At 36.5% G+C, this 22151-nt stretch overlaps 2 protein-coding genes and 1 long non-coding RNA gene across 3 annotated transcripts in view; all 3 read right to left on the reverse strand.

Moving 5' to 3' along the window:
• The window catches only part of LOC307163322 (uncharacterized protein), a 326027-nt gene that overhangs the window by 144170 nt on the left and 159706 nt on the right, over nucleotides 1–22151 (reverse strand). The gene's annotated exons all lie outside the window — the stretch shown is intronic.
• LOC307162833 (uncharacterized protein) overlaps nucleotides 1–22151 on the reverse strand; it is a 302806-nt gene that overhangs the window by 106561 nt on the left and 174094 nt on the right. The window lies entirely within an intron of this gene.
• On the reverse strand, nucleotides 5775–9876 carry LOC307167657. The gene is made up of 5 exons (XR_013822836.1): nucleotides 9685–9876; nucleotides 9025–9088; nucleotides 8700–8755; nucleotides 8375–8455; nucleotides 5775–5900 (listed from the first exon to the last, which is right to left on the reverse strand). It is a non-coding gene; the product is annotated as an uncharacterized lncRNA (long non-coding RNA).

The raw sequence follows: 22151 nt of genomic DNA on the forward strand, positions 1-22151 counted from the left end.
CATCAAATATGACAAAAACACTGTTGACACTCAGGTAACTACCCTACTAAACCATAAAATGTTCATATGAGTATAGTTCGACATTTTAATAACTACATTGATTGCAATAATGTAATTAGATCATTATGTGTTACAGTTTTGTATACTGATTAGAAACTGACAATGATCATAAGTTCAACAACTGTATTAAAATAAAGAGCACCACAAAACAATATTGTTTACTAGCCTATATCAAACTGTATTCATATTTATCTATATTAGCATTTATGTAGCCTATAGCCTAAGTTTAAAATGGCTCACGTGGCTCATTATTGGCACAAAGTATTATTTACAAAGTATTTATCAGTATCTGTTCCTGTATTAACAAATCTGATCTGCTAAAGATGTGAAAAGAGTAACGCTAGACATAAAACGGTAGCGCCAATTCCCCTCACAGATCTCAAAGTTTAACTCTTGACTTTAACATTCAGTAGCAGTTCTCACACAAACATCGAGACAATCACACAAACGAACACAAAATCGCTCAGGTCTGAATGAACTCAACATATTCTCCTCATGCTCGCTGCTGCTGCACTAAATGTTTATTTCAGTAGGAAGACGCCAGAAAAGACGCACAAGTATCGCTGTGATCGATGAAAACATACAGAAATGAGTCTGTCGCTTAATCAAACTGTATAAAGTATGTGAGATGGTTGTGTAAATATGAAAAATACCGTGAACTGCTCTCCTCACCTCAGAAGACTCGACGCTGAAACTCTTCTTCTTCTTCTTCTATTCCTTTCAGGCAGACTAGCACTTCCACGCTGAAACTCAAATGAGGAGGGAAGAGACGTCGCGAGCGAGCGGTGGCGTCATCGGCCTCCAACGCATGCGCGAACGGAACACCCCCGCAGCCAATAAGGGCCACTGATAGAGCACATCCTGTATTTTACTGTATTTTAATGATTATTTAACTGATGATGTAGAATAATACATCAACGAACATGATAATATATTCAGCACGTGGTTTCAAAGGTTGTTAAATACATACATTAGCCTAAATCAGTTCATTTGATCACCACACCACCTAACAAATTGCATTGCCTCAAAACCTCAAAGCCATTAATATAGGTTTAGGAAGGATTATGGAAGTAAAATAATGTCAAATGTTTTTGAAACAATTAAAATGCAAGCATGGTTAATGCAATGCCTATTTTTTTTCAAGTAGTGCAATTCAACAGGCTTTTTGTTTCAAAAACATTTGACATTATTTTACTTCCATAAAGGATGTTTGGAAAACAAGCATATGGAGAAGTAGAAACTGTGAGCCATGCTCTAATCAACTGTTTATGTCATCGTACAGAAAGAAATCTCATGAACTCAGAGATGTCGGAAGTTATTTACTAAAATCATTAGGCTACTTTGCACTAAGACACAACAAAACTTTTTTGCACTTTTTAATTCTTCAAATGAACTGATGAGGGCAGCAAGACCATTGTAGCGATTACCCATGACCGACCTTCAACGTTGAAATATGGTTGAAATAAGATCTGGGGCCCGTTCTTCATACGTTGCTTATTACATCCGAGATCAAATGACACATCCAAGATGATATCATCGTGCGAATCATGATCTGGCTAACTCGGTTCTTCGAACACACTTGCCGGATATGATTAGTATCGCTGGATTGAGTTATCTGAGATAATTGCGCGTTCATGCGCTGGTTAAAAGGGGATATGTATCGATAGTAGAAACATTGATCAGCAACGCTGCTATTGGCTGTTCAGGGTGGCCAAAGAGCACGCTCAGTTTTTCTCCTCAGCAGAGCAAGAACTAATAGTCGAAGTTTATTCGGAAGTTTAATGTTTAATCAAAACGCCAGGGAACACCTCAAAGTCTGCAAAAGCCAGGAGAGAGGGCTGGCAAAAAGTAGCAGACAATTTAAATCCGTTCGAAGTCCATGTTAGATGTTTTTATCACTTATTAGCCTATATTTTTGTATTTTAATAATTGCATAATTACTTTGTTCATTGTAATGTCAGTCACCACAACATGGGAACAAATAAAAGTGAAGTACAAAAATATTCTACATAATGGTAATTTTTAGTTATATTATAGTCTCTTTTATAAAAGGCACTGTTAAATAAATGGTGTTCTGTTTATGAAAGCAACCAAGATAAAGGCTGAGAAAAAAATAGAAAAGATCTTAGTATCCTACACTGTAAAATAATTTTTGCTGCATTAAATTAAGGCCGTATAGTCATTTCAACTGTTAAATCTTGAGTAATGATGAATTGCTTTGACTTGTGAAAGTGAACTGATAAACTTATGTTAATGTAAAAATATTTTGCCATGAGTTATTGATCACATTTTTCCCCAGTGTAGTTCATTGTAATGGCATTGTGTTTTCCTCTTTTGTGCACTTTTACACAATACACCAACACTTGTATCTGTTCCCAAGAAAGTGGTGGCTGAAATATGAGCAGTAAGTGGACATTTTCTAAGGGACTGTTCGGTATTTATGGAAGGGGCCACCGTAGGAAAATAGGGGAGGGTCATGTCTTTTTATTCTTTGTTGAGGGGAGGGTCATCCAACTTTTTTTAGTCTAGGGGGAGGGTCACCCAACTTTTATATTCATTAAAACAGCAACATTTCAAAGTGGCTTGTTTGGTGCTATTTTTTTCCATTTAGCTCCATGTTGATCTCGCGTTATCAGCCCCCCTTCGATATCAGATGGGTCTGACCCAACAAAAATCCAGTTTGGCGCTGTTTGACAGTGTGCGCTTCAGTTCGCGCTTAGAAAAAGTGCATCATGTCAGAACAGAATGCCAAAGAAATGCTTACCCGGCAATGCTTTAAAGCACGAGCAAATAATGAACTTTTGTTAAGTGCACAGTGTCCTGTGAGTGTAACTCTACCGCTGCATTAACATGTGATGTGAACGTACGTCGAGTTTAACAGTATTGGGACTGAGGCGCCAGAACTGCTGATGTGCGCTGTAGGGCGATACTACCATATTTTAGTTTCCATTCTTATTTTGTTTTTCTTACGATGTGTAAGATGTAGGGCTACCACCAGCCGCGGCGCTACCATTGGGCCCGGGTGGGCATTTAGGTCCGGGCCCACCCATTTTCTATAGCCTATGGTTTTGTACGTTTCTTCATTCGGATCTATTTGCGATGATCGATCCAAATTCTAAACAAACAGTTTACATGCTTCGTCCTTGTTACATTATTCATTAAGATAATAATTAATAAATAATAATGTTATTTTTTCATCTATCTTGATTATGAAAAGTGAACCGCACACACGAGTATACGCAATATCGAGAGACATGGAGCGGGTCAGACATGATTTTGACCACTTAATTAAGTTTTGTTTTGCAGAAAACGATTTTTTTAATTGAATTTCGTTTTGTATTGTATCTTAATTTTAATTTTTTTTTATCAACCAATTGCCAAATACCAAATATAGCAGACAACACAATCATAGCCCTGCTGAAAAAAACAATAGAAACCATTACAGAATTGCTAATGGTTTCCACTACAAAACCATTACAAACCATCAGCCGTTAACCATTAAAACCATTACCAAGTGGAGTCCATTACGTAGTGTGTTTTGGGCCATATTCCATTAGGATTTATTGGTTTTAAGGGTTTCCATTACAAATTTGTATTGGTCATGTATTTTAATGGTTTCCATTACAGTTTTGTATTGGTTCTGATGGTTTCATTACAAATTTGTATTGGTCATGTATTTTCATGGTTTCCATTACAGTTTTGTATTGGTTCTGATGGTTTCATTACAAATTTGTATTGGTCATGTATTTTAATGGTTTCCATTACAGTTTTGTATTGGTTCTGATGGTTTCATTACAAATTTGTGTTGATCTTGAATTGCACATATTTAATGGTTTCCATTACAGTTTTGTATTGGTTAAGATTTGTAGGTTTAATGCATTTAGCTGTTAATAATTAGGACATTAATTATAGTTTTTAATTAATTAGAATTATTATTACAATTATACACAACTGATATAAGCTGCACACCAACTTTTCAATAGCTTACAGCTCAGGTTTTGTTTAGCAAAGAATGAAGAACATGCACCTGAAATAAAAATGATATACAGTATTAAGACCGTTTTTTTTACTCAACCCATATGGAAATAAACATCTGACACAAAACATTAATATCACATTTTTATTATTTGATTCACAGTTATTATTTTACATTGTGTGGCTTCACTGGGGCTGAATGATTAGACCTGCAAAAAGAAGGAGAATTCATTAGGACAATGTACCTCTTAAACCACATTACCAGTGCATAAGATTATCCATACACTATATTTTTAAATATATTCATCCAACATCTTTGGGCGTACTTTGAGCAGATTCAAGATCTTGCCAGCTGTGAACTTTGTCCACTAGTCATGTAATGTTCATAGCATTACAGTCATCTGTTATTTAACCTTCTCCAGGTGTAGGTTTTAAATTATAAAACATAGTTCAGGTTAGGGATGCACCATTTAGTCAAGTTAGCGTTTTTGCTCTTAAAAACAGACGCCCATAATAGTATCAAACTGCAGAGCCACAGCACTATTGAATGGGAAAGAAAGCTGGGTCTCGAGCAAAAAAAGCTGCTCAACAGTTACCCAATGATATGATGAAATGTAAAAGTACAAAGATATTATAAGAAAACATTACTATTACATTAACATATTGCACTGAAGTAGGCTGCTTTAAAATTAACATTTATTTAAATTAAAAGAAATTCTTCTTTTGGCAAAATTACATTTCCTAAATAACCTAAACAGAGGCTTTACTCCCTTAGAACTTAAATTATCAATGTTTCATTGCATCACTGTTGGAAAACCTTTTACCTTTATAAAGGGTATTTTTTCCCGAATTTTATTAAATGTAGGCCTATGCTCCATCTTTCATTTCAAAATATTCAATTATCAATACATTCAATTAGAATAAGACACTAGGCTGTTAACAATCAAAACGTTGGGAAACACAGTAAGACATTTATATTATAAACTTCTTAGATACCTTTAGAGTTGCTCTATCTTGTTCAGGTTTCATCTGATTATTCTCAGTTATCATCTGAAAAAAGGAAAGAAGAGCAAATAAAAAATATAAAAGACAAATAAATACTAATTTTAGTATTACTTATTGAAAGCCAATTTCAACAGAGGTTGCTATTTTTACCAACTTTTTCAATGATTATATTTAATTTAAAATAATATATTATATTTAATCTAACAAGCACAAATAGTTTTCGATATTGGTATTAGCCACAATGAGCTGTGAATTATGGGTTATCAGTATCGATCCTAATATTCCATTATGTGTGTCCCGGTAAAACTAGTGTCCTCATAGACCAGGATTCTGTCAAACTAACACAACACACTGAGATTCTCTAGTCAAGTTAAACATCAGGAACATGTACTTATGATGTCCTCATAAAACAGGTGCAAGACACACACATCCTGACACACTGTGATAAACACGCATGTTATGTGATGCATTAAAGCCATGAACATATTGTTTTATCATTCATACCTATCTGTGGTAGTGATATTGCAGTATAGGCCTCTGTGAAGTCAGGCTATGTAAAGACTATGCCATGTTATTTTACAGTTGATTACTCAATTTCTGTACCTAAATTAGACTTACGTGGAATATTTTTATTTTACATCTTTGTTACATTTAAATCATCACTTTAAATAACACAATGTATCTGCTTTATTAAACAGTATCACCTAAACATGGAAACACTGAACTCACTTTATAATGATTGCTGAATCTGCCCTGGAGCTCATCTTTGTCTTTCTCCTGAAGTCTAAACTGCATGTCCTCCTCCAGAGGCTTGATCTTCTCCTTCACTGACTCACTTCAGGCATTATCTCATGTGTCTGCTGTCATAGAAAAAGGCCCTCAATAATCCTGACCATTGCATTTCTTTTGACATATTATTCAACAAGCTTAAACTTAAAGGTATAGTGGAGGATTTTTTTCTTCCGGATGGATCATCTATACTATTGGTCCTTCTAATTGTCAATCATTCTGGTGATATGTTTACGTAAGGCCGTCGTACGTGCTCGCCCCTTAGTTTTCACTTTCTGCGCATGTGCACTTTCAGGTGTTTATGTGTGGTGACTGGTGAGCTACGGTTAACGCCATTCATTGAAGCTCGCCGTTTCACCGGGTCGTTTGAAAATGTCTGAGGGTCGCAAGAGAAAAAGTTTGTATGAAGTGTATGAGAAGAAGAGAAAGGCCTCAGAAGAGAGAAACAAGACCAGAGTGTTTTTGGGAGATTGTTTCACACGATGGCGTGCACTGAAAACACAGGTTGGGCTTCCCACTGATGCCTCAGTCGCGAAGTTTCTACTCGACAGGTAAAGTTTGGCATGCTATTTGCATACCTGCAAACTCAGAAGGTCTGAAAAAGGTGACACATTTTATAAGTTCAATTAGTTCAATTGTAATGCATTAATTTAGAATGTCTCTAAAATGTCCAAACCCATATACTCCCGGATAAAACATCTATTAACCTGTTAATATAATTGATTTTCAAGTTTGAACGTGCAATACAGATACAGATTTAACTACTGTGACTTAAAAAATATCTTAAAATTAAATAAAACCACTTTTCCTAAAGTAGAACACAGTCTTCTTTTCAATTAATGATATATGCATTCTTTATAACTTCTTGCATACATCATTCTTTATTCTTTCAAGCAGACATATTTAAATGAATTAAATATAATTAATCCTTATTAAAGCTATTAACGAGCAGTGAATGTTTTTCTCTTTCTTTTGTTGCTTGATCAATATTAAAGGGATAGTTCACCCAAAATGAAAATTCTGTGATCATTTACTCACCCTCAAGTTGTTCCAAACCTGTATGACTTTCTTTCTTCTGCTGAACACAAAAGAAGATATTTTGAAGGAAGTTGGTAACCAAATGTCTGATGGACCCCATTGACTTCCATAGTAGGAAAAAAAAAACTATGTAAGTCAATGGGGACCAGCATCTGTTTAATTACCAACCTTCTTTAAAATATCTTCTTTTGTGTTCAGCAGAAGAAAGAAAGTCATACAGGTTTGGAACAACTTGAGGGTGAGTAAATGATCACAGAATTTTCATTTTGGGTGAACTATCCCTTTAAGGACACAGACCGCATTTGGGTTTATTACCCACTGTCACTTTAAGACATCGGATAATTTCCAATGACATGCGGATCCAGAATTGCACTGATGCACATCCGATACACTCACAACTGTTTAAGACATAACCGACATATTTTACGTGAATACTCTCCAAAACGGACATTTAGACATAATGTTGTGTGTATTTGTCCATTCAGACACGAAACAGAGCTCAATTCAGAACTCGCACGCTGTATTGGTATCTATGGCTGCACGCTTCGGGTCGTGTGTGTGCGTGCGCACAGAAAGATGAGACATGAGACATGCAGTTCAGTACAAATGTGCGCATCTACTATCAGTTCTGTATGGATCACTTCCCAAATCGTCACTATCTAACATTTTCGTCATAGTTTTTGTCATTCAAAACTAGTTTTTATAATTTTCTTTATCGTCTCGGTTTCGTCTGTGAAAAATGTTCAAAAATTTCAAAACGAAATTAACACTAATGCAGTGGAATGTGACAGCCTTGCCAAAATCATTCACATTGAACTAACATTGTAGGCTAACAACACAATTTGCTGATCTTACGTTAGCTGAGTAGCCGACAAGCTTAGGCTACTTTCCATTATAATGTTAATGTTAAACATGTTCACTAACTTGAATTCATCCGCGGAAAAGCTGCAGCCAGGGGCTTTTCAAAGAAGACGCTGCCGTTATCTTGACTGTGATTGGCCAAATGACTCGCGTGATGACCCCCCATCCCCCCCCCCCCCCCCCCCCCCCCCCCCAAAAAAAACCTCTTCGGATCTACACGATTCACGTGGATGACATTTTCCCATTCAAAACGGCGATTTTCGCCGAAAAGCGACTAGTTTGCAGGTATGTATTTGGAGAAAAAGTGCAAATCTTCTTTTGGAAAGTAATGTTGTATGAGCGATGCCGACAGCAACTTGTAAACAGAGCGTGCACGAGGAGAACCTCGCACACGTTTAATAGGCGTTCCCTCTCGGGAGCAGAGTGTTGCGCATGTGCATTTTTTCAAAAAGTGGAGAAGGCGGTTCTTATCTAAAATTCGGAAAGATCCTCCACTATACCTTTAAGACATAAACTGTGTTTAAGTGAATATAAGTATGAGTATTGTTTCAGTACCCATGCCAACATATGGGTGAGTTCATATGGATGAAAGCCTGTTGTGTTCGGTCTCTTGATTTGTGATAGTGGCAGCTATTGTGAAACTCACCTTCTTCATCTACTGAGTGTGGATGGCATCAAGGTCTTGTCCTGAAGAATACAGGGCCAAACGCTAGGGATTGTATCTCATCTGATAACAAGAGCATAGCCATAAGTTTAAGAACTCTAATGATATCTTTACCCCCTGATATTGCATTGGGGATATCAATTCAAACATTTTAAAGGCTAAGAGTATGAGCTATGAGTATACTCATACTTATAAGCTGGCCAGATATCTGTGAAAAATAACTTGTGTGCCTGAACCACATTTAGCATTTAAAAGTAAAAAGAATTTCAGTCTTTATCAGTAAAAAAAATGCATACAAAATAAATACCCCTGAGTTGGACAGTATGGTGTCTGTCTCATTGGCCAACATAATTCAAACCAGACCTACAGAAATAAAATAAAATATACCAATAACCATGATATCCTGTTATCATAATAGTTAAATTAATTATTATAACTATGACCATTATAACATTATATTTGTCGCCTATTATTTATCTGATTATTTAGCTTACATGCTTCTCAAGGACAATCTCACTGAAAAAACCTGGGGTTAATGATTTTAAAATGTGAGACTTCTTTCAAAAGCATAAATCTTACAGACCCCAAACCTTTGAACAGTAGTGCACTATGTTTGAGGTGGTTTTGCTTACTAGTCATATGGTTGCCGGGGAGATTCTCTTGGACGGGGGTGCAGCAGGCCTTCAGCATGATGATCTAGAACATAACATGCAATTTGTCACAGAGCCAACAATGTTACATAGGATTTACAATAGAACATTTACAAGCTAGAGCAGAACTTATTTTTATATATATATATATATATATATATATATATATAAAATTCTTAAGATAATGTATTGTGAAATAAATGCATATGAAATTAGTATCATGATTAATCAATAGAGGGTTTTTTTCTGTTGCTCCTGAAATCACCTTTTTTTAATCACTATTTGTAAGTGACGTCACTGATTAACAGTAAAGTGCATTCTTTTAGGTTAAATGAATTAGCTTACTTCCAATCACCCATTGACAAATTACCAGCAAAACAAAACTATCAAAAACTGTTATGTACACAAAGATGTGGTTAAAACCCCAAACTTTCATAGACAAGAGCTCCAGTCTATAATGTTAGTTAGCCTTAGCTTAACGTAACGTTAAGTGAAAATGGTTGAGATGCTAACGGACTTTTTTGAAGACACAAAGTCATTTCTATAAAGTAAATATTTAACGGAAGCTTGTCAATTACACGCAATAAAGGTGTCAGGGACGTTTGTATGTATTATTTGTGTGAATTTGTTGACTAAACTCACCTGAAAGCAGTGAAAACAACAGCGAGAGACGGGAGTTCTGCTGTTTGTCAGTTGATGATGATGACGTTTCCTCGTTTCCATCTGCTCTCGCGCAGCGCGCTCGCTCCAGTGTTTGAATGCGACTCGAATGTTCACGCGCACGCGGATTAAAACACTTCAAAGTCACGCAGCATTTAAATAAACGTCTAGAATTAAAACATATAACATCATTTAAAATACCATTAATATTAAATCATGAATTTTAAACTCATTGTGTAGTTCTATGACCCATTCATGTGCAAGAAGTAGCCTATTAAAATTATTTTTTAGCCTATTATTTTTTTGTTGTTGAAAAATTCAATTTACATTTAATGATACCTTGCGTTACAATACTAATAACTGCGTTATATAACTAAATGGCAAAAAAAAAAAAAAATTCTGGGTTCCAATTGACTACTAGTGTATTATAATCAACTTCGTCTATATTAACTTATTGTTTGTGTGTGTGAATTATTATTATTATTATACTTAATAATAATAATAATAATAATAATATATATATATATATATATATATATATATATATATATATATATATATATATATATATATATATATAAGATGTTCATGTAAGATGTAAGATGTTCATCAGCTTGGCCAGAATGGGAGACCAGCTAAAACCAGCTGACCACCAAATTGTCCAGGCTGGGAAACGAGCTTGATCATACACGCCAGGCTGGGAGACCAACTAAACCAGCTACTTCCATCTTAAACCAGCCAACCAGCTTTTTAGCTTGGTTTTAGCTGGATTTCTCGATTTTTCAGTGTTGATGTTGACGAGGAAAGTATAAAATAACTGGTTGCCAGTTACATGATTTAATGCAGTTGATAAATAAATTGTTTTGGCAAGAGGTTGTACCTCGATCCAAGTATCTTTTTAACAGAGTGTTTATAAACAGTTGTGAGAAAGTAGAATTTCAGTTCTACTGTGAAAGTTGTCACTTAAACATAGGATCAGTCCAGGAAATCAGTGACAAACAAATTATATATTAATATCATCAAACCAAAGAAAACACTAAATTTGTTGGAGACTTAATGGTTCATAATGGTGTCCAGTAGATACCAACATAACCTATAAGTTGCCAAAGGTGTTCTATTGGTCCTTAATGGTATCCAATAGAAAAAACATGCCACCAATAGAAGAAAGCAAATCACCAATAGATACCTACTAGGACCATTACAGTTTCCATTAAAACCAATACAGACAAATAGACAAAACATGCCACCAATAGAAGAAAGTAAATTACCAATAGAGACCCACTAGGACCATTACAGTTTCCATTAAAACCAATACAGTTCTCTTTATAACCATTAAAACCATTAGCAATTATGTAATGGTTTCTATTGTTTTTTTCAGCAGGGAGAGGCGCCCGCGTGGTCACTTGCACTGCTCGTAAACAGGAGCGCATCTCATCCTAACTTAACGAAACTCAGCATATGCCTCACATACATGAAATATATCTTAAGAAAGCTTTAAATGTCTTTTTAACAATTTAAAACGAAAAGAAATAGGCTACTCTCTGGTTATGTAATGATGTGCATTTCTCTCTATAGGCGTGTTCACTACGGAGATGGCGATCGTCAACTTCATATTTACAGCTGTTGTTGCTGTTAATAAACTAAAAATAATAGGCTTATAATTTTATTAAACAATAAATGAAATGAAATTTTTATTGTATTAAAAAAGCAACAAAAAAATCCTGTTTATCAATATTGTGTGTGTGTGTGTGTGTGTGTGTGTGTCGAAATAATTTGTCCGCAGCTGCTCAAAAAAAAAAAAAAAAAAAAAAAAAACCCACTGTCAGTGTTTTGTAAGGAACAGGCAAATATGTTCAATATAGCAGTGAATGGACGTGACATTTGCAGTCAAAACTTAAAATAAAAATTCTCAGAAAATGCATTTATTTGAAACGTCTGAAAGGAGTCAAGACATTAGAAAAATATCAGTCTACACATGCGTTTTATATTTAATATGAGGGAAATACACATGTGATGTGACACAAAAAAATCTTTAACTTTTAGGTGGCAAAATATTTTTTAGTAATTCTATAAATTACACTGCATGTGCAAACCAAAATATATATACCCACCGGATGAATAAAGATCGGCCTCCACAGAAAATTAAATTTTATATTATTTTTATTTTATTTTTCGTGTTTGCATTTATGTGAAAAAAAAAAAAAATGTTACGGACGTGATCTCCATTACGCACGGACATGACTGCTCTGAAACGACTTTAAAAATTGCACAGAGACCTCAAACAGAAAGCACAAAGCCTTTCTTTAAAGTGAATTTCGTTGTTGTATTAATTTTATCTTAATTTTAATCAATGTTTCATCTGGATTTAATAAATAAGAAGTAGTCTAAATATAGTAGAAAATAGATAATCATGACACGGAGGCGCGGGCGAGTGAACTGGACTCTTGTCTCATAAATGAACCGAAACTCAGCGTAAGGTAAGCTACTTGCCTCATAGACCTGAGAAATATATAGAAAGCTTGAAATGTCTACTTTTAAACATGCAGAACAATTCAAAACGAAGGAAAACAGACTGCTTTCTCCTTATGAAATGTGCATTTCTCTCTGGCGCGTTCTGAGAAGATCGCGACGCATCGTCAACTTCATCTTTGCAATAGACACAGAAAACACTTGTTTATTACAGTTTTTCTCGATTGCTTAAACACTATAACCAGGCTTTTGAACTAAACTTTCAAAACCATAACGCCATTTATCAAAAAGCACACCCATTTCACTAAACTATAAACACTATTCCCTGTTTTGACACATGAGTCAGATTTGTTGAACTGTCACTGCAAAACTTTACACACAAATCCCTTCATTTCTCATTGCCTAGACCATGTTGTCATTTAGAAAGCACTAGCATTAAAAATTGTTCACTCAAGTCAGCACAGCTTCAGCTCAATTAGCACACAATTACCCAAGTGGAAACACTAAGAGTCAAAATTGAACACACATCAATCAGATCCTTCAATAGATATATAAAAGGGCCCAGATCAGTTTATTGCGTTTTGGAACAATGGATCCAGAAAGACATGAAGGAAGAGGGATAAGAATGAGGAGGAGGAAGGACAAGGGCAAGAAGACAAGCAGTCTCAGATAAAATTCAAGCCACTCTAGTTGCCCATGTCTTTATCAATGGTATGACTATGAGGGAGGCTGGGCTACGAGTAAGGCCAAATTTGAGTCGCTTTACCGTCGCCTCGAGAGCCTTCAGGGAGGTGTGGTGGCAAACAAAATTCTATCACTGAATAAGAAACAAACATTTCCAATAGTCTTTGATGAGGTGTATTTTCTTGCAAAAAAAGGTCAGCAGTCATACAGTCACACAGAGTGTCTACAGAGTGTGACAGTGAAGGGAGGGCATCCTTTCTCCTTTATAGTCTTGACTCCCAGAATGTTATCTTTCTAGGCTAATGATGGTATTTCAACCATATGTGGAACATTCTTAGACGTATCCATTATTGTATCCTTGAGTGGAGGCCCTCCTGTTACGTCCCAACACTCTTTACCATTCCAATACAATTCGAATTCCATATTAGAATATGGTTTGTGTGTGCTCTTTTACTGTCATATGTTGGTCACACACATCTTACTGTAAGTAAATATATAAAAAAAATTAGAGGAGAGAGTAAAAAAAAAAGAGTAAAAAAAAGAAGAGTAAAACAGGAAAAAAAAATGTGTGTGTGTGTGTTTTCTGTGTATGAATAAAAATGTGCCAATGTATCCACTGGTTGTGTCTTTTGTGTTCATCATGTGAAAAGGTTTGTAATGGGGGGAACCACAAGCAACATAACTTACCAGTTTTGGAAATGTTGTTTTGAATTTATTGTACCAGTGTGTTAGACTATGTTGTAGTGTGTGTGATTTTGAGAGCTTGTGTGTCCTGTCTGAGGGCAAAGTTTGGTTTTTCAGCAAAAGTGAATGGTTTTGAGTGTAGAGCTTCATTTTGACCTGAAATTAGGATGTTTGGAGAATTGGGTGAGACGTTATGGATTTGTGTTTATAGTTCTAAGAATACGAGGCATAGTTTCAAGAAATGTGTTTAAGCAATCGAGAAAAACTGTAAAAACAATTAAAATGTCTAGCTATATATGACATATTAATAATCATTACTTTTGCCGGTTCTTTGTGACAGCTTTTAGATGCTTTATTCGCAACGCCACCCACATGTTGAACGAGTCACACCATCAGCACCGAAAACATGATTTTTTTTAAAATCTAAAATAAAAAATCGTGATACGAACCGAGGGCGTAGATTTGGTTTGAACATTGGGGGGGTTGAAAAATTATTCTGCATATTTTTCATGTGATCATGGTATAAATCAGGGGTGGGGAACGTCGGTCCTGGAGAGCCACTGTCCTGCAGAGTTTAGCTCCAACCCTGATAAAAACTCATCTGATTGTAGCCTTAATGATCCTAAAGACATTGATTAGCTGGTTCAGGTGTGTTTGATTAGGGTTGGAACTAAACTCTGCAGGACAGTGGCTCTCCAGGACCGACGTTCCCCACCCCTGGTATAAATATTGGGGGGGGGGGGGGGGGGGGGTGTAATGCAAAGATTTAAATATTGGGGGGGTTATCTCCCCCCTAACCCCCCCACAAACTACGCCCCGTTTGGTCTATCGTTACAGCCAGATGAGAAAGCAAGAGTTTATCGTTTAAAAAACAAACAAACAATGGCTATCTGAACATCTTTGCCAAGCGCAAACCAGTACAGAAGTAGGCTAATCAATAAATTATCGGGGAGGGTCATGCCTTTTTTCACAATCATTTTGGAGGGTCATAGAAAAATTATTGCTGGCGAAGGGAGGGTCATGTCTTTTTTGACAACAGATCTCAAAACTCCTCCGGTGGCCCCTTAAATAAATAACGAACAGTCCCTAATGAGTTTATTCTCAAGATTGTATTTCGACTTTTTTTTCTCGAAATTTTTCTCGTGGAGTTTGGAATGAACTACAAGCCGGTCTCTTTGAATCCATCTTCTACTTTTGTCGAAAGTTGACAAAAGTTTTGTCGCTCGAGTTGTCTTCGCTGATACGGAGAATGGCGGCGTCGCGGCGAATACACAAACCTGCCAGACAGACATTACCAGGTGAGCGTGAACGCGCATGACGTCACGCCCAGTCTCAAATTCCGTCCCGAATCCCTCTTATTTATTTTACTGTACAGGATTATAGAGGCAATCGCAGTGATCAGAGAAGGGCTCATTCAGCCCATCAGGCAATTGTTTAAGCATGTATGGGTTAGAAAAACGGGTATTTTTAACATGAAATGTTGCACAATGCACCTTTAAGGAGTGATTTGGCGAAATGGGCGGTTCAGAACAAAACAACACGGACATCTGTAGATGAGCTCCTTTCTGTGTTTAGAAAACACGGACATCGGCTGCCGAAGGATGCCAGAAAACTTTTGGGGACGCCTCGCCATGTAGATGCACATAATTTGTGTGGTGGTCAATATATGTATTTCGTTCTTGAGTCTGTGCTTCTGAAAATATGTTCACAGTACCCACAGAAAATCATGTCGAGAGAAAATCATGTCCTTCTCAATTTTAAAGCTGTTGTTCAAATCATCTAATGTCCAGATTTGGCCAATTCTGTGTAGTGTGAAGAGGTTTCAGCCATTTGTTGTTGAAATTTCTTGAAGAGCTCACTAGGCTTCAGCATGATGGAATTTCATTCAAAGGTCCTTAAATGTCAAGGTCACTGTTTTCATCTGTGATGCTCCAGCGAGAGCTTTTTTAAAGTGCATAAAGGGGCACAATGCCTACAATAGTTGCGAGCGATGCACTATTGAAGGAAATTACGTGAACCACAGGTTGGTCTTCAATTACCAACCACAAGAGAAGAATTGTCGAGAACAGAAGAGAATTCGGTAGTTTGTCCTACCCTTTCCACCAAAATGGACTCTCACCCCTTGTAGATGCAGGCTTGTCATGCATACAATCTTTTGTCATGGATTACATGCATCTGGTCTGTCTAGGGGTGGTAAGACGCTTACTCGTCTTCTTGAAACAGGGTCCCAGAGAGTGCAAAATTTCGCAGAGACAAATTCGAGAGATTTCATCCAAGCTTGAGTCTCTCAACGGAAAACTCCCAAGGGAATTTGCCAGACAGCCACGTTCTCTTGCTTCTCTTGAAAGGTGGAAAGCAACCGAATTCCGGCAATTCTTACTCTATACTGGACCTGTTGTTCTTTGTGATGTGTTGCCTGACAGCTTCAACCACCACTTTCTAATACTGACCGTTGCCATGTCCATACTGTTGGACGTTGATGATGACACGAGGAAGGCATATACATCCTATGCTGAAGAGCTGCTGATGCACTTTTATAAAACATCTACTAAACTCTACAGCCCTGTCTTTCCGTCGTACAATGTGCATTCTCTTATCCACTTGGCAGAAGACGTTAAACATTTTGGAACGTCTTTAAACGAGATCTGTGCTTTTCCTTTGGAAAACCATCTGCACAAACTAAAGAAGAGTGTCAGGAATGCAACAAATCCAATTTCACAGGTTTCCAAGAGAATCACTGAGATGGATAATGCCAAAGTTCATACTATACCAGCACCCAACCGGGCATCTGTGTCTACAAAAACAAAGGACTCCTGTTTTATGGTTGAAGATGGCTTTGCATTTGTCAAATAAAAGAGATCTGATCAAATGTGTGTGTGTGTGTGTGACTTGTTCCACCTTGACAGTTTAGAGAGTTGCTTTGACAGTCCATGTGATTCCAAGCTCATAAACATAGCCCGTCTAAAGGATGAAAGAAGACCGGGGAAAAGAAAGCTCATTGAGCAGAAGGAACTGAATAAGAAAGTGGTTTGTCTTCCCTATGGGAATGGATTCGTTCTTATACCGATGCTTCATGGCAGTGAAAGACACTAAGGCTCAATCCCAATTCTATTTTATACCCCTTCGCCTACACCTAACCCTTCGCCTACCCCTTACCCTTGCCCCTTGAAACAGAGTGTCAAGGCGTAGGGGTGAAAATATTCCCCTAAGAAATGAGACACCACTACTACACCGTTACATGTCATTATACTTCGTCGCTAGTGCCTACATCACAGGAGATGCGCCAATGTTTATCACAAACTTCCAAGATGCCATCGTCAGCTGTAGTCTTGCGTGAGTTACAGCTATTTTTTTTTGCATTTTTCTTCTGAAGTTTGCAGAAAACAAAGGAGATGAGATGACGATATCTTCGACGCCTAATATTGCGTTCACACCAAATGCGAATAGAGCGTCTGGCGCGAGTGATTTCAATGTTAAGACGCGATTACGCGCGTCTGGAGGTCTTGTGGCGCGAATGAGGCGTTTAGTGCGGTGCACGCAAATTCGCCTCATTCGCTTCAAACTTTTGCTTTTTACACGCATCATTGTTAACGAACTTTAACGATTTTTTTTGCAACCGTTTCTTTGAAGAACATGACCGTAAATATGAACACAAGATTGAATGTGACAAAGAAAATGATTATTGGCAGTCATGTTGCCTCTGTAGCCGGTGTATGCAGGTACATTTCTCATACCCCTTCGTTTGAAGTGTGGTCCCGAAAAATCTTCGTTTCAAGGGTTATCTGGCCCTTCCCCTTACCCCTACCCCTCCAACCAAAAGAGAATTGAGACAGCCCTACCCTGGTAAGGGGTAGAATTGGGATTGGCCCACAAAGAACCCAAATTCAGATCAGAAGAACGGGTTCAACAGCTTTATTCAAGCCATCTTACTACTCTCGTCTCAATTTTCTTTTCTAAGTTTTCCTTTATTTTCCGTTGTGAGTCTCGGTTCTAAGTTAAGTTTTGCGGCAAAGTTTCAGTCCACGTTTCTTCTGCAAAGCCAGCTTCAAACAGTGGCTGCGTCCGAAACCGCATACTCAATGAGTAGGTACTTAATTTCAATGAGTACTTACTTAACGAGCGCTAAAAGAGTAGGTACTTTATAGCCAAATCTCGTTGAGTATGAATGCGAACCGGACATCTGCCATGTTGACGTTATCATGTGACCTACGACGCGTTATCACACGCGCAACAACTTAAAAGATTTGAACGACACGTTTAATTCATCTATCTGTAAATATCTTGATATTGATTAAACTTGCTCATTTTGAAGAAACTGCTGCCCATTTATTTTGTGAATACATTTATATACATTTGATTAAAGTTCTTATATTTAACCCTACTAATGTGACCCACCGTTTTATCCTTAACGATATTATTTATTTTTATTACTAAATCCCAAAATGGTCATCTCTTGAATGTTGTTAATTTCTTTATTTTATATCCAAACATTTTTATCCACAAGCAAAAGTGGCTAACTGCTTTATTTTTTCCTCTTTTTCTTGTTGAATTTAACTCTCGTTTCATCCCTCAGGCCTAGGCCTATAAATATATATATATATATATATTTTTTAAATGCATTTTTAAATGTATTATAATGAATTATTTAAGAAAAAATATATTAAGATATTCAACCTTGTACTAGGTTCTTTTTTCCTGTGTGAAAAATCTCATATTATGTATGCAAACCCATGATATATATATATATATACACAGCAAAATCCCCAGTGTTAAATTAACACTCCTCAGTGTTTATATGTGTCCACACTACAGAGTGTTAAAAATTAACACTGAAGCAGTGTTGAAGTTAATGAGATAATTAAGTTAACACTGAAGCAGTGGTGAAGTTAATGAGATAATTAAGTGATTAATTGAGTGATGATTGGCCATTAGTGGTGACACCTGATGATAACAAGCAGAATCACTGAAGGAAAGAGAAACAAGAACAGAAAAAAGAGAAACACAAGAACTACTGACTTCGAGCCATTATTGCACTTATTATTTTACCAGTTTGACTTTATTTCTGTCATACATCTACACACGGTCTTATTGAGATTTAACAGAAGTTTAGATGGTAATGTTTTATGGAATGTTTCGTTTCATGTCACCATTATGGTGGTCAGTGGTTGCTTTAGTTGGGCTCTTGACACTTTACTATTTAACATTAGTATTTCTCTGGCTGCTCCAACTCTGTGTTTATAAAGCATATGTGTTGTGGCAAAAGAAACTATGATTTGGGCTGTTTTCTGAAAACATCGCAAGCCTAATTTGATCATATAGACCATTTGTTGCAGTTGGTCTGCAATCAAGTTAGGCTTAAGATGCTTTTGGAAATTCAGCCCTGGTTATGTTTCAATGATGAAATTACTAGTGACCTGATTCAATGATATCACCCAGCATTATAAACTGGTTATCTATTTGTTTTATAAATTTTTCACTACAATAGTTACTTCCAGCAATGTTTTAATGATTTGAGAGTTTTAAAATCACACACAGACATCAAGAATCTACATATGAATCTCAACAATGGTGACAATCAAACAAATGCTTAATGTTGCAATGCATGATGGGAGCCACCAATCAGAATGCATCAATGGCTGACATCATGCATTGCAGCATGAATAAATTATGCAGCTGAATTGTCCTGTAATTTTCATTGTTTTTTCTGTTTGCTATTATTTTGCTATTGTTTTGTTCTGACTTTAGTAGCTTGTTTTGTGATGTTCAGAGTTGATCTGTTTGTCACTAGTTTGTTTATTGTCACCATTGTTGAGACTCATATGCTCATTCTTGATGTCTGTGTGTTTAAACAGAATAACTTCTTTGCTCAAAGTATTTTCAAAATTTTTGATATTGCTGTTGGATCTCAAACTGTAGAATCTCAGAGCTACAATCACCAATACTAAAACAAGACATCAAGCATATAGTCAAAAAATGTGACTCTCACATCAGTGAATCAGGACACTACATGATAATGTTTTTATCATCAAAACATATTGTCAGCAGGTCATGTTTTCTCTTGCAGTAACAAATGTGCTTTATAAACACAGAGTTGTAGCAACCAGAGAAAAACTGATGTTAAAAAATGAAAAGTGTCAAGAGCCCAACTAAAGCAAACACTGACCAACATAATGGTAACTTGAAAAGAAAAATCCCATAAAAAATTACCGTCTAAACTTCTGTTGACTCTCAAGAACTTTTGTCGATGTATGACAGAAATAAAGTCAAACTGGTAATAATAAGTGCAACAATGTGTAATGACTCGAAGTCAGTAGTTCTTGTGTTTCTCTTTTTTCTGTTATTGTTTTTTCTCTTTCCTTCAGTGAGTCTGCTTGTTATCATCAGGTGTCACCACTAATAGCCAATTATCACTTAATTAATCACTTAATTATTGCATTAACTTCAACACTGCTTCAGTGTTAACTTAATTATCTCATTAACTTCAACACTGCTTCAGTGTTAATTTTTAACACCCTGTAGTGTGGACACATATAAACACTGAGGAGTGTTAATTTAACACTGGGGATTTTGCTGTGTATATATATATATATATATATATATATATATATATATACACACCTCATAACATCAGTAACTCAACAGCCCTACCTAGAACGGGTTTCCTCAGCGTTTGTAATGTCTGCACAAAGGGCAGCTGTGCGAAGATTTGCCTTTGGAGAAAACTGTTGATTTTATACTCAAAAAATTTAAGTATCATTAATATTAAAAATTAATATTACCCCAGAATGAATTGCATTGCTATCCCACCCCAAAACATACAATAATAACAACGATAAATGCTGACCAATACTTAATTATATTACTTTTTACTGAAAATGATATAATTCAATAAAACAAAATGTAATGTATGTCATATGACATAGCTATGCATGATTGAATACACTCTAGATGTGTATATAGTGAACATATCTACATTTTCATTCAAACAATTAAATAAAGCATTAATTAAATTATTATATTTTATTTACTGACAACAATGAGAAATATTAATAAATTAATAAAAGAATGAATGAAAGTCACCATCACACAATAAACAAATGCATACAAGTCAACACATGAAACAAAGCTTTATTCAAACTACAGTCATGTATGTAGGCTACAGGCGCTGAACCACATCCTTCTGCCATCTCAACACAGCGGTTCCTATTCTGCGGCTTTATTCTGATGAATCAGCTGACCGCCAGAGGTGAGCCGTGCTTTCATGCCGGAGGTTGCTGCGTGATGTGTTGTGCTTCACAATCTGAGGCAATAAGGGCAGATGGAGTGATGGAGGGTCTCATAAGGACAGGTGGAGGGTCTCATAAGGGCAGGTGGAGTGATGGAGGGTCTCGTCCATGGCACCATCTCCAGGATTCAGCTCTGTGCTCCTCATCCTCAGTGCTCACACCAGCCTGCTGACATTTCAGATCCTACAAAAATGCACAAACATAACACAAAAGCAGTCATTTTAACCGCACAATGTCATTTGATTTCAGTATTAATTAGAAGACAAAAATGCTTTTTTTCACAAATGCCGCCATCATCTCTTTCCTTGCAGGTCCTCCTCCACAAAAGATCTACAGCAAATGCACAGAAATCAAGAATCAGAAAAGTGCTGTAATAGCTCTGTTTGAAACTACACTACTTAAAATAAACTACAACTTAATATTGAAATAGTTGTTGTTATTCATTTCTGTAGTGTCACTCAAAGCCTTTGATGGCAGCATTCAGCTTCATGAGCCACTCTCCACCGGATAAACACACATCTGTTCATCTGTCCCTGCTGTAACATCCAGACAAGATTCACATTACCATTTATGAACTCAACAACATTTACATGTTGAGGTTGTTTTAACTTTTTATCCAAAATAAATGTTCCTCAATTTATCAACAGTAATGGACAAATAAAATAGATAACTTATGTTTATTACTTTATAGATTTATTCTACACACATTCATCACTCAGATGTCTATTTCATGTTGTGATGTGCTCTTCTGCAATACTTACTGAAGATTTTCCTGTCAGATGTAAATAGATATTTAAAATAAGCATCTTTAAGATGTATATGGTTTATGTAAATCCACTTTAGAGACAACTTATGTGTCCTTACCATAGGTCCTTACTGGAGCTCCCCTGTTAGCTAACGTTATACATAATAAAACGTGTTTTTACAGCAAAATCACAACTATACTATACTGTGTAACGTCTTTACACCTTCAACAATTCAACTCTACAGTAGTTCAACACTTGCAATTTTAACACAAGAAACCGTGTTTACTCACATTTGAAAGCACCCGCGCCGCTGATCTCTGCGATGTTTTATAATGACGTATCCTCTCGCGTGGCCTCCTGGGATAGAAGAGTAGCCATCGGTCGAGCACTCGGAAATATGGGCGGAAGCAGTAAGCCATCCGGGAACTTCTCGCCTACTCTTTTATGAATACTGATGTTTCGGACGTACTGCTTCCTTCACGTACTGTTTTCGCCTACTATATAGTAGGAAAGTAGGCATATTCGGACGCACTTAAGTCCGAATCTCGCGATAATTAGTACACAGCAAAAAGTCCAGTGT

The sequence above is a fragment of the Squalius cephalus genome (assembly GCF_949319135.1).
Source record: "Squalius cephalus genome assembly, chromosome: 1".
Classification (NCBI taxonomy): Eukaryota; Metazoa; Chordata; class Actinopteri; order Cypriniformes; family Leuciscidae; genus Squalius; species Squalius cephalus.